The 14,708-nt window shown below is 42.4% G+C and overlaps 1 long non-coding RNA gene across 3 annotated transcripts in view; it reads right to left on the bottom strand.

Moving 5' to 3' along the window:
• Nucleotides 1-14,708, bottom strand: part of LOC128325044 (uncharacterized) — a 60,798-nt gene that overhangs the window by 4,795 nt on the left and 41,295 nt on the right. For 2 of the 3 annotated variants that reach the window (XR_008307238.1, XR_008307236.1), the window contains exon 1: nt 6,858-7,105. The exons of the other annotated variant lie outside the window; for it this stretch is intronic. This is a non-coding gene — a long non-coding RNA (uncharacterized LOC128325044). Of the gene's footprint in view, nt 1-6,857; nt 7,106-14,708 lie in introns of those variants that run through there. 3 annotated transcript variants of the gene reach the window in all.

Raw genomic sequence — 14,708 nt, 5'->3', positions numbered from 1 at the left:
AGTATTCTGTCTGGGATCTAGTGCCAAAAGAGGATAAGAAATCCAAAGGGTCATTTAAACATGCTGTTGCTTAAATGGCATGTAACATACCACTAAAGAAAGAAAAAATGTCTCTTTGAAGATGAGTCGGTGATGTCATGGATGAACCATTCTGCAATGGAATACACTCATTTAGAGAGTTACAATGGAGTTTTGGGCAACCGAGGACTCAACGTGGTTTCTGAAATAGAGCATGCTCATTTGCAATGTAAATCCAAGGAGGTGCTCTATGAGGAGTCAGGGCAGAGTCATTGCACACAGTAGTGACTTTCCAGGCAAAGGTGTTTCCCAGCCCTGTTACCCAAGATCATTTAACTGGAGACATCAAATGCTAGCTCTTGGATCATCTACATGCAATCCTAAGCTTTTCCCCAGTAACAAATAATGACAGTCGCAATCCCTTGAGTTGATTGCTAACTGGGTCACCAATTGTGAACGTCATCTACAAATGATTTCTAAAAAAGCATTTGTAGATGATAAATGCTGATGAAAATGCTTGTTTTGAATGTTCTGAATTGGCTTGCATTTATTTGTGCATGTGTGGTCTCACATGGCCAGTTAGGAATTTTAATACGATGAAGGCTGTTCATTTAGGCAACTGTGCAACGCTGCCTAGGGGTGGCATGGTTTGATTCCGGTGGCTCAGTTGGAGTTCAAGCTGAACACGAACCAGCCCACAAGCCTGCAAGCTGGTTTGAGTAGAACTGGCCTCTGGTTTGAACCAGTTTGGAATTTTGACATTTGGAGGGGCCATGCTTGTAAAGAGGAATCTAGTGAGGATTCCCCTTTACAAGCAAAGGGGGGAAACCTGCCTACCTTAAAATACATCCTAATGGAGCAGCAAGAGGGCACCTGTAGTTTGAAATAGTGGTGGCAGTGCAACTCCTCCAAACTTTCCGGACCAGGACCGGCACTCTTGTATGGCCTGGTTCCAGCCTATAGGCATGCATCCTCAATCTGCCAAACTGGTTCTAAACCAGTCCTGTTAGAACTGGGACTCATTCCACTTGAACTCAGACCAGCACCCATTTTGGGGGGTCCAGTTTGGTTTGAGTCCAAACTGGCAAAAAAAAAAAAGGCCAGTTCTAATCAAACCAGTTTTGAATAGAACCAGTTCTGCACACCCCAAATGAATACTTTACTTCTGCACACCTTGTACATCACAACAGCTTTCCAGATCTTTGGATCATGACTGCTGGCTACAAAGATACAAAACATTATATGTCATCATGCTTTTGTTTTCCTTCTATAGGTCCGGATTTTCCCCAGCAGAAAATCCATTTGATTTTGCATATTGGTGTTGTGTTCAGCAGTTCAACACAAGTTGGTTGTTGAACTGTCCTTTGTGTCAACTACACAAATATTTCAATTTTTCCCCCAAATAATGTTTTCATGTTATTAAATTGGAATATTTAAAAATTGTTTGGTTGGTTTGTTGCTCATGAGTTTGTTTTGGAACAGTCAAAGGATTTTGTTTTCCCAATCTTCATGGTTTGATTTTGCAAAGGTCATACTGACATGACTGTCCTTGGGGTGTACATGAAGAATTAGTCTTTTTGTGAATTATGTATCCATTTTAAAAATTTTAGATAAGTTTCAGTAGTGAATGGATATGTACTAACCAGCCAACCCATCAACTTAAACAACAGCTGCCTTTTGAGTGTCTAGTTTGAAATGCAGACTGCATAGATGCAAAACAGCCACTTCAACTCATCACATTCTCGATTTAAACTGCAAGCAGAAGACCATTAACATAGTCAAAGCAGCCTTGAAATTCAGGCCCATTTGCTAGCCAGGTAAATTCACAGTACAAGCCAGAGAGTGTCAACACTGAATGTCAACAGCATGAACACTAGAAATCACTTGGCAGTTATGCAACCAGTATTAAACTGACTAGGGATGTGCATGAAATGGATTTTGCATTCTGTTTTGAGCTCAAAACAAAATGCAAAAGAGCCAAAACATTCTGTTAAAACAGTGGTCGAGCTGGCTGCTTTGATGGAACAAACTTGAAATGTTTTGAGCTTTCTGGCTATAGGGAACAAAGGGGAACTCAAAACACCCCATTGTCCCCCATAGATAGCTCCTAGGAACACCAAAGTGGGTTAGGTGTTAGGGCATGATGGGTACAGACTACCCAACCCACAAAAGAAACAGGCAAGCTGGCAATTTTAAACAAATGTTTAACTTTTCTCCAAATCCACATAGAATCCTATCATGCCCTATCACACAACCCACTTTGGTGTCCATAGGAGCTACCCTTGGGAACTCTGATGGGGTGTTTTGAATGCCCCCATTGTTCCCTATGGCCAGAACAAGCTGCAATAACAGAATTTTGCACTGCAATTTGCAATGCATTTTGCAACTCTGCCTTCAAAAAGCACTGCAGAAATGCACTGTAAAAGGGAATCTGTCCCTTCCAGCACAGAATACACATTTCAAACACAGTCCAAAGATGGTCAAAAAAGAATCACTGACCCAGAATCCACTGCTAGCCATAGTGCCTGCACTGCAGTAACATCATCGGCACAAGTTGCTTTCTCACATACAATTATGACTCTTACATCATTTCCAAGCATTGCAACAGCTTCCACAACAGCACACTTACTTAGCAGCAAGCATAGCCATAAACTCAACCAGAGCAACTTCAGCTCTATTTTGACTGAATACAACACCTTGCAAAGCAGAATGCAGAGCAAAGAAAAGCAGAGCAGTGAGAGAAGCACAAGTTAGTCTCAAGGCCAGACATGGCCATCATCATAGCAATTACCAAGAAATATGAGAGAGAGAGAGAGAGAGAGAGAGAGAGAGAGAGAGAGAGAGAGAGAGAACTGACACTGTCCATCTCTCACCACAACACTATCTCACAAACAAAATAAATCACAACTCAAGGAATGTAGAAGGCAGGTACCCAAGTTCTGCCTTCCTCAAGCTGTGATCAAGCAAAACCAGATAGTTATAGCAGCAATAACATATCATGTTATACTCAGTGAGAAAAGAAAACCAAAGAATTAAACCTCCCTCCCTCCTCTCCTGATTTATCCTCTTCAGGCACAGTACAAGGGCTCTCTCTGTCTCCCAATCCCTTTGAATATATTTCAAAATTTCCTCCTTTTGTGTTCCCCCTCCCTTCTTCCTTCCCTAGCCAATGGAGGTACAGTTGTCCATGACAGAGATTTCAAGCCAGTCATGAGCCAGTGCCAGAAAACCAATCAAAAAGAGAAAAACAAGCTTCCAAAATGGCAGTCAAAATGTCAAAATGTTTTAATAGAAATGGGGTTGTTCTGTTCCGAACTCAAAACAGGCCTTTTATTTACCTGTTTCGAGTTGAAACCTTGCACCATGTACAGTAAATGTTCTGCACTCCTTTAAAACTTACCTGTGACACAGGCAGACCTCCTGATTCCGGATTTCAATATGCAAATCAGCTATGGATTCTTAAACAGACTTTGCAACATGGAGTTAGGCTCTGTTAGAAAGGAAACAATGGAGAAGCAATGGGCTTCCTAAGGGAGTGGGGTGCTGCATTAAAGGCTGCTCTGGATAGCAGGAGAGCTGGTCTAAGCAGGAGAGCTGGTGTTGTGATAGCAAGCATGACTTGTCCCCTTAGCTAAGCAGGGTCCACCCTGGTTGCATATGAATGGAAGACTTGATGTGTGAGTACTATAAGATATTACCCTTAGGGGATGAAGCTGCTCTGGGTCCCAAGTTCCCTCCCTGGCATCTCCAAGACAGGGCTGAGAGAGTTTCCTGCCTGCAACCTTGGAAAAGCCACTGACAGCCTGTGTAGACAATACTGAGCTAGATGGACCAATGGTCTGACCCAGTATATGGTAGCTCCCTATGTTCCTATGGATGCCAGCCAATATACATTTTTCAGATCAACCATAGGCATAAAATAACAGCACAGCAACAGAGTCCATATAGGCCAAGGAGGAAGACAAAAGGTAATTTTCAGAAGTCCACTGAAAAAGAAAAGGGTTTGCCCACTACTAGTCAACAGGGAATCAGAGTTTCTCTTGGTAAGAGGTTTTACAGCTTTTGGGCTAATACAGGACAGGCCCTGCTACTCCAGGTGCCAAGGGAGGACTCATTCATTTGGGACCTATATAATATTAAATGCATTAAAAATGCAATCAATACTCACCAGAATCCAATAGGTCAGAATTATTTCCCATGGAAGGCCATGGTTCTGGCAAAGGTATATAAATTTCTCAGTGGAATAAGAGTAACCTATACCTAAAAGGCTCCTTCAGTGATGGCAGCATAAAGACGTTTGCACTATTAAAACAAAACTTCTTCATACAAAGCACAACAATTGGAGCTGAGCAATGGAACTCTGTTCCACATGCCCATGAGTAGCTCCAAATCATGCTTACTATGGTTAATCCTGGATTACTTTATCATCACTAGATGGTACGTACAAGTGATTTTTGTATGATCCCTTGGATGCAAAGTGGTTGTGGTTGTGGTGGCGACTCCATTCTGCCCTGAAGAGGAATTTTGTGTGGCTCTTCTAGGAGCAGTAGCACAGGAGTGTTGACCATTTCCGCTGCACCAGGCCTGTGTTAGGGCCAAGGGACAAACTACATCTTATGTTAAAGACATCGGCTGACATCTTGGCTAAATCACTCGAAGCAAGCCCCATTAACATTTTATCTAGATCTCTCTCTCTCTCTCTTTACATTTCTATCCCGCTCTTCCTCCAAAGAGCCGAGAGCATGGGCATGGTTATGTACATGGTTATGTTTATCCCCATAACAACCCTGTGAAGTAGGTTAGGCTGAGAGATACATGACTTGCCCAGAGTCACTCAGACATAGTGAGCTTCATGGCTGAATGGGGATTTGAACTCAGGTCTTCCTGGTCATAGTCCAACACTCTATCCACTAAGCCATAATAAACTGGGGTTGGTTTTTTTAAAAAAACGTTCAATAGCCAATGTGGGGAGGTCTGATCAGGATCTGGATGCTGGGAGGCTTAAAAAAAAAAACTTTCTATGCACACTGAGGTCCTGTCACAAATCATCCCCCTAAATCAGGAATGCAACCTTCCAATGCAAGCTGCAACACCAGGAGGCAGACTTTTCTTCAGGACTGTAGCATGAGTGAAAACAACTAAAACATGTTTATCCATACCATGGTCCCAATCCTGAATGGCCCTCTATGACTACTCTTTAAAGTCATTAAAAGAGAAATAAAATGAAAGGCCAAACTACTTTGTGCTTAACATAGTGGGGAGTTCTGGTCCCAATTCCCACCAATACTTTGTTGGTGGAACAACAGCATGTAAGAGAGAATTTTAAATCTCTAATTACATCCAGTATTTATGTAAAATCTGTTATTTTAATTTGAATTTACTCACTAGTGAGTGTATTCAGAATTAAGACCCGTATCTACATCTGCAACCGTGTTTTACATCTCTTTGTCCATGTCGACAATAAAATGTAAATGTTTATTGTCAAAATTTAGATACCCTTATGGAGAATAAAGATTTGTTAAGTAACTCTCGCTCTGCTATATTGATAAATATATACCTTTTGGCTGATCTCCTAGCTGAGCTTCACACCTGTATTATTACATGCTCTACTTAGAGCAAATATAAAGAAATTAAGTCCCGGTAGAGTCTATAATAGAAAAACAAAATGTTTTTCCTCTTGAATACAGAATATAATCATTCTGATATGTTACAGCCATACAAAAGGCACTGAAATTTCATATTGATCTCAACAGATCTGTTTAACAGGACTAAAATGTTCATGCTAATTTGATGAGATTGTATTATGATAATCATCATCATCATGTCAGCTGCTGAAAGCTCCCATAAGTGAACATTATTCACTTCAACTGCTGTGGTCTAATGCAGTATGCAAAACAGGAAGAACAGTCAATTGACTTTGAAGTAGAAGAACTACTTGGCTAGTGACTAATATTGCTGCTACGTTTAGACAGTAGTCCTGTGCAGACACAGAAACACAGGTTTGGCTATATAGCGAAAACCACTTGTGTTTTTATGTTTGTACACTTCTAGAGTGTTTACATAGCAGTAAAATACTACAAAAATATACTCACATTAATCAACGTACTATGTGCTTGGATCTCAACAGTATTTGTTTATATAACTTGTTCATTTAACTTCAGGATCTTGATTTCGCTGGAGTTGTCAAAACACAGGCAGTTGTCTGAGTACCAGTATTCGTGCAAGCAATGTGTGAATCTCCACACAAAGATCCCTATGTTCCAAACAAATTTAATTTCTCACTGTGTGATGGTTAAAACTCCACTGTAGTTCATTATTAGGTTCTTATTAATGCAACACTATTATAGGTCCTGACACAATATGATTGCAACCCTAAGGACAGGTTCAGATGTAATGGTGGCACCTGAACTTGCCACTTCTCCAGAAGTGTGTGTCCCCCCGCCGCCATCCCTGTGTGAGCCTCTGCTTGTTCTGTAGTATCCAATATGCCAAAATTGGTTGTGTCATCCAAATTCACCAATCTCAGCATATCCTTCCCTACTTCCTGAGGGAACCCAACATCTCTCACTTACCAGAAGTCTCATATTGGAACCTACATTGGAAGTAGAGGCTTGTGCAGGGATGGTGAGGAGAGTGAGTGCTCCAGGGGCAATGACAACCTTAAGAATCCTTAAGTCCTAAGAATCATGTTTTGGGATGATATTTTCAATCTCGGGTGATATTTAGCCAAGCAGATTACATGCAGGAACCTAACTTGGTTAGAGAACTACTACCAGTCAAATCCTTCCTTTATAATCAAACAAAGACAAATCTTTGGAATTCAAAATATCCTAACTTACGTAGGCTGGGTTCACACAACCACATGTATCCTGATTGAATCCTGGTTATCTATCCTGGAAGCGATCCTCACAATAACTCCAGGAGGCTACCCCCTTCTGCGGGGAGGAAGCTGGATTAACTCTCTGCAGATGATTGCTGCCTCCTTCATGGGTGGCTGGATCAGCTGCCCACATGATTACCAGCTCCATCATGGAGCCGGATGGGGCAGTGGGGATTGGGGGCCACTAAGCCCCCAGAAGTCCCAGAATGCCCCATGGCATTCTGTGGAGACCAGAATGCCGTGGATTCCAGAATGCCCCATGGCATTCTGGATGTCCCAGAATGCCCCACGGCATTCTGGGGAGACCAGAATGCCGTGGATGCCAGAATGCCGTGATACTTGCAATCTGATCCACAGGATTTAGTAATCCTGTAACCTTTTAATCAGGAGCCCTTTGATTGTGTGGACTCAGCAATCCTAGCCCTACATCTATTTTATACTAGTTTCATACTTGTCCCAGGTAGCTTTGGAGGCTACTGCATAACTCTTCCTCTACCTAAAAACCAGACTTATGCTGGGCAAGGTTTTGTTTTGAAACAAAACAAAGGGGCTATTCTCACGATCAACAAAAATTGGACTAGAAGAGCCTAGCTCGATTTTTGTTGATTGTGTAAACCACCGGGCTTGCAGGCAAGCCCGGTGGTTTACGAGCAGGTAACCCGCTCAAGTAGCCCTCCCTAAAGCCCTGGTTTGCAGAGCGAGCATTCCACAAACCCGGGCTTTCTGATCATGATCAGCCGCTGTGTGGCTCCGCGCCATGGCTACTCATGAGGAGACCCCCGGAGGGGAGGTGAAAAGCCACCTCCCAGCTCAGGGGGTCTCATCAGCATGCCGCTCATGCAGGGCATGCTGGAGCTTGCAGGGGCCAATTGGCCGCTGCTCCCCCCAGCCCCTGCCAGCTCTGTCATGGAGCCGGCAATCGTGTGGGCAGCCAATATGGCCGCCCAGGGCTCCTGCAGCTTACTACTCCCCGCAGTATCGACAAAACCGGGTTTCACTGATCATGAGACCTGCCTCAGACAGTGAGGCTATTCTCACAATGGGAGAAACATGGGCTAAAGTGAGAGCCAGTGTGGTGTAGTGGTTAGAGTGCTGGACTAGGACCGGGGAGACCCGAGTTCAAATCCCCATTCAGCCATAATACTAGCTGGGTGACTCGGGGCTAGTCACTTCTCTCACAGCCTAACCTACTTCACAGGGTTGTTGTGAGGAGAAACCTAAGTATGTAGTACACCGCTCTGAGTTCCTTGGAGAAAGAGCGGGATATAAAATGTGAAAAATAAAAATAAATAAATAGATAGATAGATAGATAGATAGATAGATAGATAGATAGATAGAGGAGCCCAGCCCGGTTTTCTCCCATCATGAGAACCACCAGGCTCGTGGCTAGCCCACCAAAGAAGCCCTACCCTTAAACTGGGTTAGCGCTCCGCTAACCCCATTTCCCTGATCATGAATCGCCGTGGCGCGGCTCTGCGCTGTGGCGACCCACAAAGAGACCTCCACTGGAGGGCTAAAATGAGCCTCCTGGTGTTAGGGGTCTCCCCAGGATGCCCTGTGGATGGCTTGATCTGGCCTCCCAGCAACAAGTGGCTGTTTATCTGCAGGGAGAGGGGGCTAAGCCCACTCTCCCCACAGAACCTTCACAGGGTCTGCACATGGATCGTGTATACAGCCTCAGTGAATGACTTTGCTATTTACAATAGTTTGGGTTGGTATTTTGCACATTGCAACACTTAATTTTTGTGTTCTTACTGCTGTTTAAGCAGCAGTGCACTAATTCAATAGAGTTAAGTCAGTGCACTAAGCAGAATTCTAATCTTCATAGCATGGATTTGTGTTATCTTTTCATGAATAAATCTTTAACTTGTGCGTGTTTGTTTGAAGGTGTGCATAGCACTAAATTAACCATATCCCTGATTTCTGTAGATTTCCAAGAACTTTATTTCCAGAAGCACTGGACATTATCAGGTATTATTGGAAATGTTTCCAGTGTTCAAGGTCCCAGGGTTAAGGGAGCAGGCTAGTTGGACACGGAGACCAAGACAAAGAGAAAATGAGGAGAAGAAGGGGGATGAGAAGGGAAAGAGGGAGAGACCCTGATCTTCCTCCCTGCCAGTGCTTGAACAGCAGTAAGATAAGTAGGTGGGTAAAAGAATCTATTGCTTAAATAAAAATAAAAATAACAGCATTGCACTCACACTCAATGAGGACACAAGTCAGTATTTGGAAGTAAAGGGCCATAACTTTATTAATCCATAAATTACAAAAGCAAACATGGATTGGCACTCAACCCCCAAAATGCAGTATCTAGAGCAGGGCTGCTCAGCTTTGGCCCTCTTGCAGATGTTGGCCTACGACTCCCATAATAACTGGCTACTGGCCACTGTGGTTGGGGATTATGGGAGTTGTAGTCCCAAAACAGCTGGAGGGCCTAAGTTGAGCGGGCCTGATCTAGAGCCTTGGTATTCATGTTTCAAGTCTTGCCTATAATGCCGTGGCAACATACCTTGTCTCTTGCCACTATCACCTTGTGGATGGCACTGCCTATTGTAGCTGCATGCTACAATAGGTATCTGCCTTGGCATCACATACCCAAAGCCATGAAGCATTTTGGATAGGCCATGCTTCAGCAGATTGTAGGGAGGCCCCTAGACAGCACTCCCTGGGCTGTAAAGCATCTAGGGACCGAAAGGGACTCCTTACTGCCCCAAAGGCATGCGCTTAAATTAAAATACAAATAACAGCAATTGGGGGTTTGTTATTCTCACTGCATTTTTAAGGTAGGCAGTATACACTGCCAAAGGTTGTATTCTGAAACAAAGCTACATTAAGAAAAGCAATAGCCCAAGATCTAGTGTCCAGTCATTTCAACCAGCTTTAAGAGAAAAACAAAAACCCTAATTTTATCACTAAAGTGCATTCCAAAGAAGACATGCCATCCACAATTTAATCTTTTATTTAACTCATTACTGGAGAAGGCCAGCAGATATTTATTTGTCATAGTCTTTAATGTGATGTCCTTTTCTTTAATGTTCTAATCGGTAATATGATAAACCAGTTCAAGGATTATTTCATTGCCAAGATATAAAGGTGGGGATGATGCCTAAAGAAAGGTATATCATTCACAAGACCAATTCTGGCAGGCTACAGCTATAGCTGTTATAGTTAAGGTGAATGGGTTTATCAAATGTAAGAACTGATTTGAGAGGTTTAAATATTCAGGGTTTTTTCCTCTACAGGAACAGTCAGCACATATTTTATTTCCCCCCTGCCTCCAACAAGCTACCTTTAGAACCTAGACACTATTGCTCAGTAACAACAAGCTATCAACACACCCTTGTCATTTCAATTTTTCACACATTTTCTCAGCTTGTGTGTTCTCTATCTTAGCAAACTCTTATCTCTCCAGCTCACTGCCACAGGCTTGTGGTATATAACAAAGCTTCATCTCACCAATGTCAGAAATAATGAAATAAAGGGAAAGCACAGAAGAGAAATTGGCCACAGCCGTTCCTGCCGATCTAAAGCTTGTAGGCCTTGATTCATCAGAAAAATCTGAGTCAGATGGTTCTCCTATCACTTCGGTTGCTGCTGAGCTGTCCATTGTCAGCAATCTACTGTCCAGCAGAGAACATGTCTTGAAGAATGGCTTAGTTTCTCTGCTGTCTGGCAGACAGAGCAGGGAAGCAAATCTCACTGCACAATAACAAAGGAGCTTTCTTTCTTTACTTCTTCACCTGCCAAGCAGACTTTTCAAATGTCAAGACATACGTTGAAGGGATAAGAAGAACTAAAGACTCATCCTGGTTAGTGAATATATTTAGGGACTGGAAAAAGGACATTTCTATTGATCTCAAAGAGGTCGCCCCCATTTAAAAAATCTGCTTTACAAAGAGTGAACATTGAAACCTGTAAAAAGAAGCATATATGCTTATTTAAACAAAAAAAGACAAAGGCTGATTTTACACAAAAAAATTAACTGCCATTTGTGTGACTGTATGTTAGGCTTGAGTATACGGTGACCAGTTTCCCCTGCCTGCAACAGGCTACCAATTCATCAGGTGCTCACATGGATTGAGTCACTCTGCCACCAACTTGGTCACTGGGCTACCAAGTAACTTTTCGTGACCTTTGCAGAGGCATTGTTTTTCCATTTATTTATTTATTTTTTGAACCACCTCTCTTTCAAATCACTTGTTGCTGACTGCTTCATGATTTTTAATGATTTTTTTTTTAAAAAAAAATCTTTTAAAAAATGGAAAAATACAAATAAAATTAAAACAACATACAAAATATATAAAGGATTCTTTATAAACAAATTCACAAATTAATTAGAATCAATAATTAAGTTTTAGACAACATGCATATTTATTCGGCTTAATGCCATTTTGCTTTTATGGGCATCCTACTCATAATGTCTATGACACTTTTTTCCCTTCCTGTGCCATTTCAAAGAAATGTGTTGATTAATAATAACTTAATTCAAAAGTCACTTCAGAAGAACTACTAGGCTCGCTGACCCTAACTTCGCAATGCTTTACAAATGATCAGGATGACTTAGCACAACTGGAGGATTAACACACAGGAAGCAAAGCATACTGAGTTTGTAAAGATAATGGTGGATAAATGATTAAAAATGCTGGTCAACAAAGGCAGCATTGTCACAATCATGGTGATCCACCTTAGAGTTAACCAGGATTGCTGAGCCCTGCAGAGCTGGTTGTGAGAATGCAGATTTCCTGGACAATCCTGGTCAAACTGTTGTGGATAAACCACATTTAACCAGGACAGATAACCAGGATCTGATAACCGGCAGTGTTCACAAGCAGTCATCCATCCAAAGGCAAACCAAGTTGGACCCTGCTTAGCAAAGGGGACTATTCATGCCTGCTACCACCAGACCAGCTCTCCTCCTTTTGTCTGACTTCTTTTGGTGTGAACTGTTATGGTTCTATCTTAAGGCTGCTGTCTCTAATAAGTTTTTATGGTTTTAGTGAGCTCATTTTTATAGTATGTTTTTAACATATGAAGTTGTAAAGGCAGGTGAGTGGAAAGGTGGCATATACATTCATGAATAAATACAGGTCTATTGTTTACAAACATACAGTTGAGCAGGTGTCATGGAGATCTAGATAGCATAACAATATCGGAACAGCATGGCTCAGAACAACATTAAAAAAACCAACTCTGGAAAAGTCCCCCTTAACTGTCATTTACTCAGGATTAATGCCGAAAACCATTCACATGCTGAGATTTGATTACATCATTACAAAAGTTTTATGGACCAGAACGTCAACACTGCAGTACTTACAAAAAAATGAACAATGATTTATCAGAGTTCTGTTTACTTCACTGCCTTATGCTACCAGGATCCATTGAAGGGTTAGAGATAAACTGGGCATCATTGGGCATCTAGACTTGAGTTCCTGCCCATGGTAGCAAATGGTTTAGTCCCACGTCCTGAAGCCATAATTTGCACTACCAAATGTGCCAGCATCACTCCAGAAGTCTATAGTGTCTCAAACCACATCCTTCGCAATTTAGAAAGGTAATGGGATGTGCCCTTCCTCCCACAATTTTTAAGGGGAAGAAAGCAAATATCAATCTGAGAAACCATTTTACAGGCATACCAAAAATGAGAACATGGCTGATTCAGAACAGAAGGGCAATTGTCCTGTAAAAGCCCATGGAACCGTCATAATCAAAGGGAGAGTTTTCTAAAACAAATGTGGGCACAATAAAGCAAATGACACCATATCAAATTGCCATCTGGCAATGAAATTGGTCTGAACTGCCATTTTGCAGTATGACATTTCACAGAAAATAAACAAGAAAAAGAGAAATACTATGCAGCATTTGACAAACTATGCATAGAAAATAAACAAGAAAAAGAGAAATTCTATGGAGTTTTTGACAAACTATGCATTAAACCAAATTATTGTGTATTACTTACTCTCTGGTTCATGAAGTAAGTTATTATATGACTATGTTTTTAGGTTTGTATTCTTCTTTGTGGAACCCAGCATAATAAAACTAGTAAAGGATGTCATCTTAAATATATTTAGCCGTGAAATGGTTTACTGCTGGTGTTTGGGGAATTAGGCTAGTTGTTCTTTCAGTGTGCTGCATTGTCATTACCTTCACCCAAAGATAACTCTTCTGAGTATGTGAAGCAGTGCCAAGCAAATAATGTGGAGCATATTTTTGGGGATATAGTATATTGAACTCTCAAATCTGTGGTCATGCTTTAAGATTAATGGAATGGCCATGTGCACAGGCTATATTCCTTTGAACACATAGAATGTGTGTCCCCCAGAAGCTGGGGGTAAACAAGAGCCATAATTTTAGTTGCAGAAAGAACATCTTAATTATTTATTATTTCTTAACACTAGCTAACAAGGTAACAGTCACTTTGGTAGGAGGGAGAGAGCAAAACCAACTGAACTGATAAAACAGCCATTCAACAGAACTGAAGATTATTCCACCCCAAGGATCAAGATAGATATGTACTTACAAAGGGAAGTATGTCTCTCTTAGACAAGAAGAGAGACAATGCAGCTGCTCACCCCCGACCCATTCAGGGCATGGCTCCTCTGCCTCAGCCTCAGTTCAAATGAGGCATGAGGCTTTCCACTGCAGCTTACCGGCTGAGGGGTTAACAGGGGAGGGGCTTGTGCAGGTCATCCGCAGGTCTGCCTGCCTTCCCTCTCAGTCCAGTTACAAGCAGCAACCCCCTCCCTCCCGTACCTGGGTGCAGTGTGGGTTTTTTACTGGTCACCCTTTTGGGGGCTGGATAGGAATTTTTTACCCCTCTGCTAATTGGCTTTTGCTGGAGGGGGGGTTTCTGCCTACCTCTAACTGCTACCATTAGTTAGTTAGTTTATTCCTATACACCACACAGTGCAGTGGAAATGGGCAATGCAGTTTTGGTGAGCACCTTGGCGTTTGGCACCAGGAGGAGTCCTTGGCAGTCCTTAGAGGCTTCACGGCTCAAGGAGCATGGGCCCTGGATTTACTCCTACCTACTAAAGGATCACCCTCCTTAAAGCACTTCACGGCTTGAGGGGGGTGATTTTGAGGCAGGAAGCTTTGACATAGGTTGGTTAAGATGGCAGCATTAACCACGGGCCTGATGCTGGCCGGAGCCAAGGTGTATCATCCATTCTCTCTGACGTGGATTCACTGCGGTCAGTGAATATTTAGTTTCTGCACTGTGTGTGGCGGGGTGGTAGAGAGCCAATCCTCTTTTCTTCATTGGATTTAATTGAATAAAGTTGTGGCCTGTTTAATTCAATTTAAGTGTCTCATGTCTTCATTGTGTTCTGGGTGCAATACTTCGTTTCACAGGCTGTAATCACATGTAATGTGGAACAGTGGATCCAATGGACCACTGGTTCCACTCCCTACCCTACTCCACTCTCCTGTCTGAATTCAGACATAACAGAGAGCAGTTTCATGGAAGAGACTGCTTTTTAGAGGGTGGGGGGCTGTAAGTGGGCTTCCTTCTTGCATGAAGGACAGCCCACATAGCCAGTCACAGCCAGAGAGAGGGAGGAGTTTCCTCTCTCAACTCTAGTTACAGCAAATGTAGTCTCTAGTTCTGCATCTGCATGCAACTCTGGGGAACTGAAACCTCAGGTTGGAGTGGCAAAGCTTGCTTCAACCTGAGGGTTCAAATTGGAGTTTGGAGAGCGAAACCTCCGGTCACTCTCCATGCAGAACCAGAGTTTGAATGGGGTGCTCCACATTCGAACATACAGGTTTGGCAACCTCTGGCCCCTTCAACTCCGGTTTCACATGACATGCA

Source organism: Hemicordylus capensis, chromosome 4, assembly GCF_027244095.1.
Source record: "Hemicordylus capensis ecotype Gifberg chromosome 4, rHemCap1.1.pri, whole genome shotgun sequence".
In the NCBI taxonomy this organism is placed as follows: Eukaryota; Metazoa; Chordata; class Lepidosauria; order Squamata; family Cordylidae; genus Hemicordylus; species Hemicordylus capensis.
Note: the sequence above shows the minus strand (reverse complement) of the source record. Positions and strands in the feature narration are given on the sequence as shown.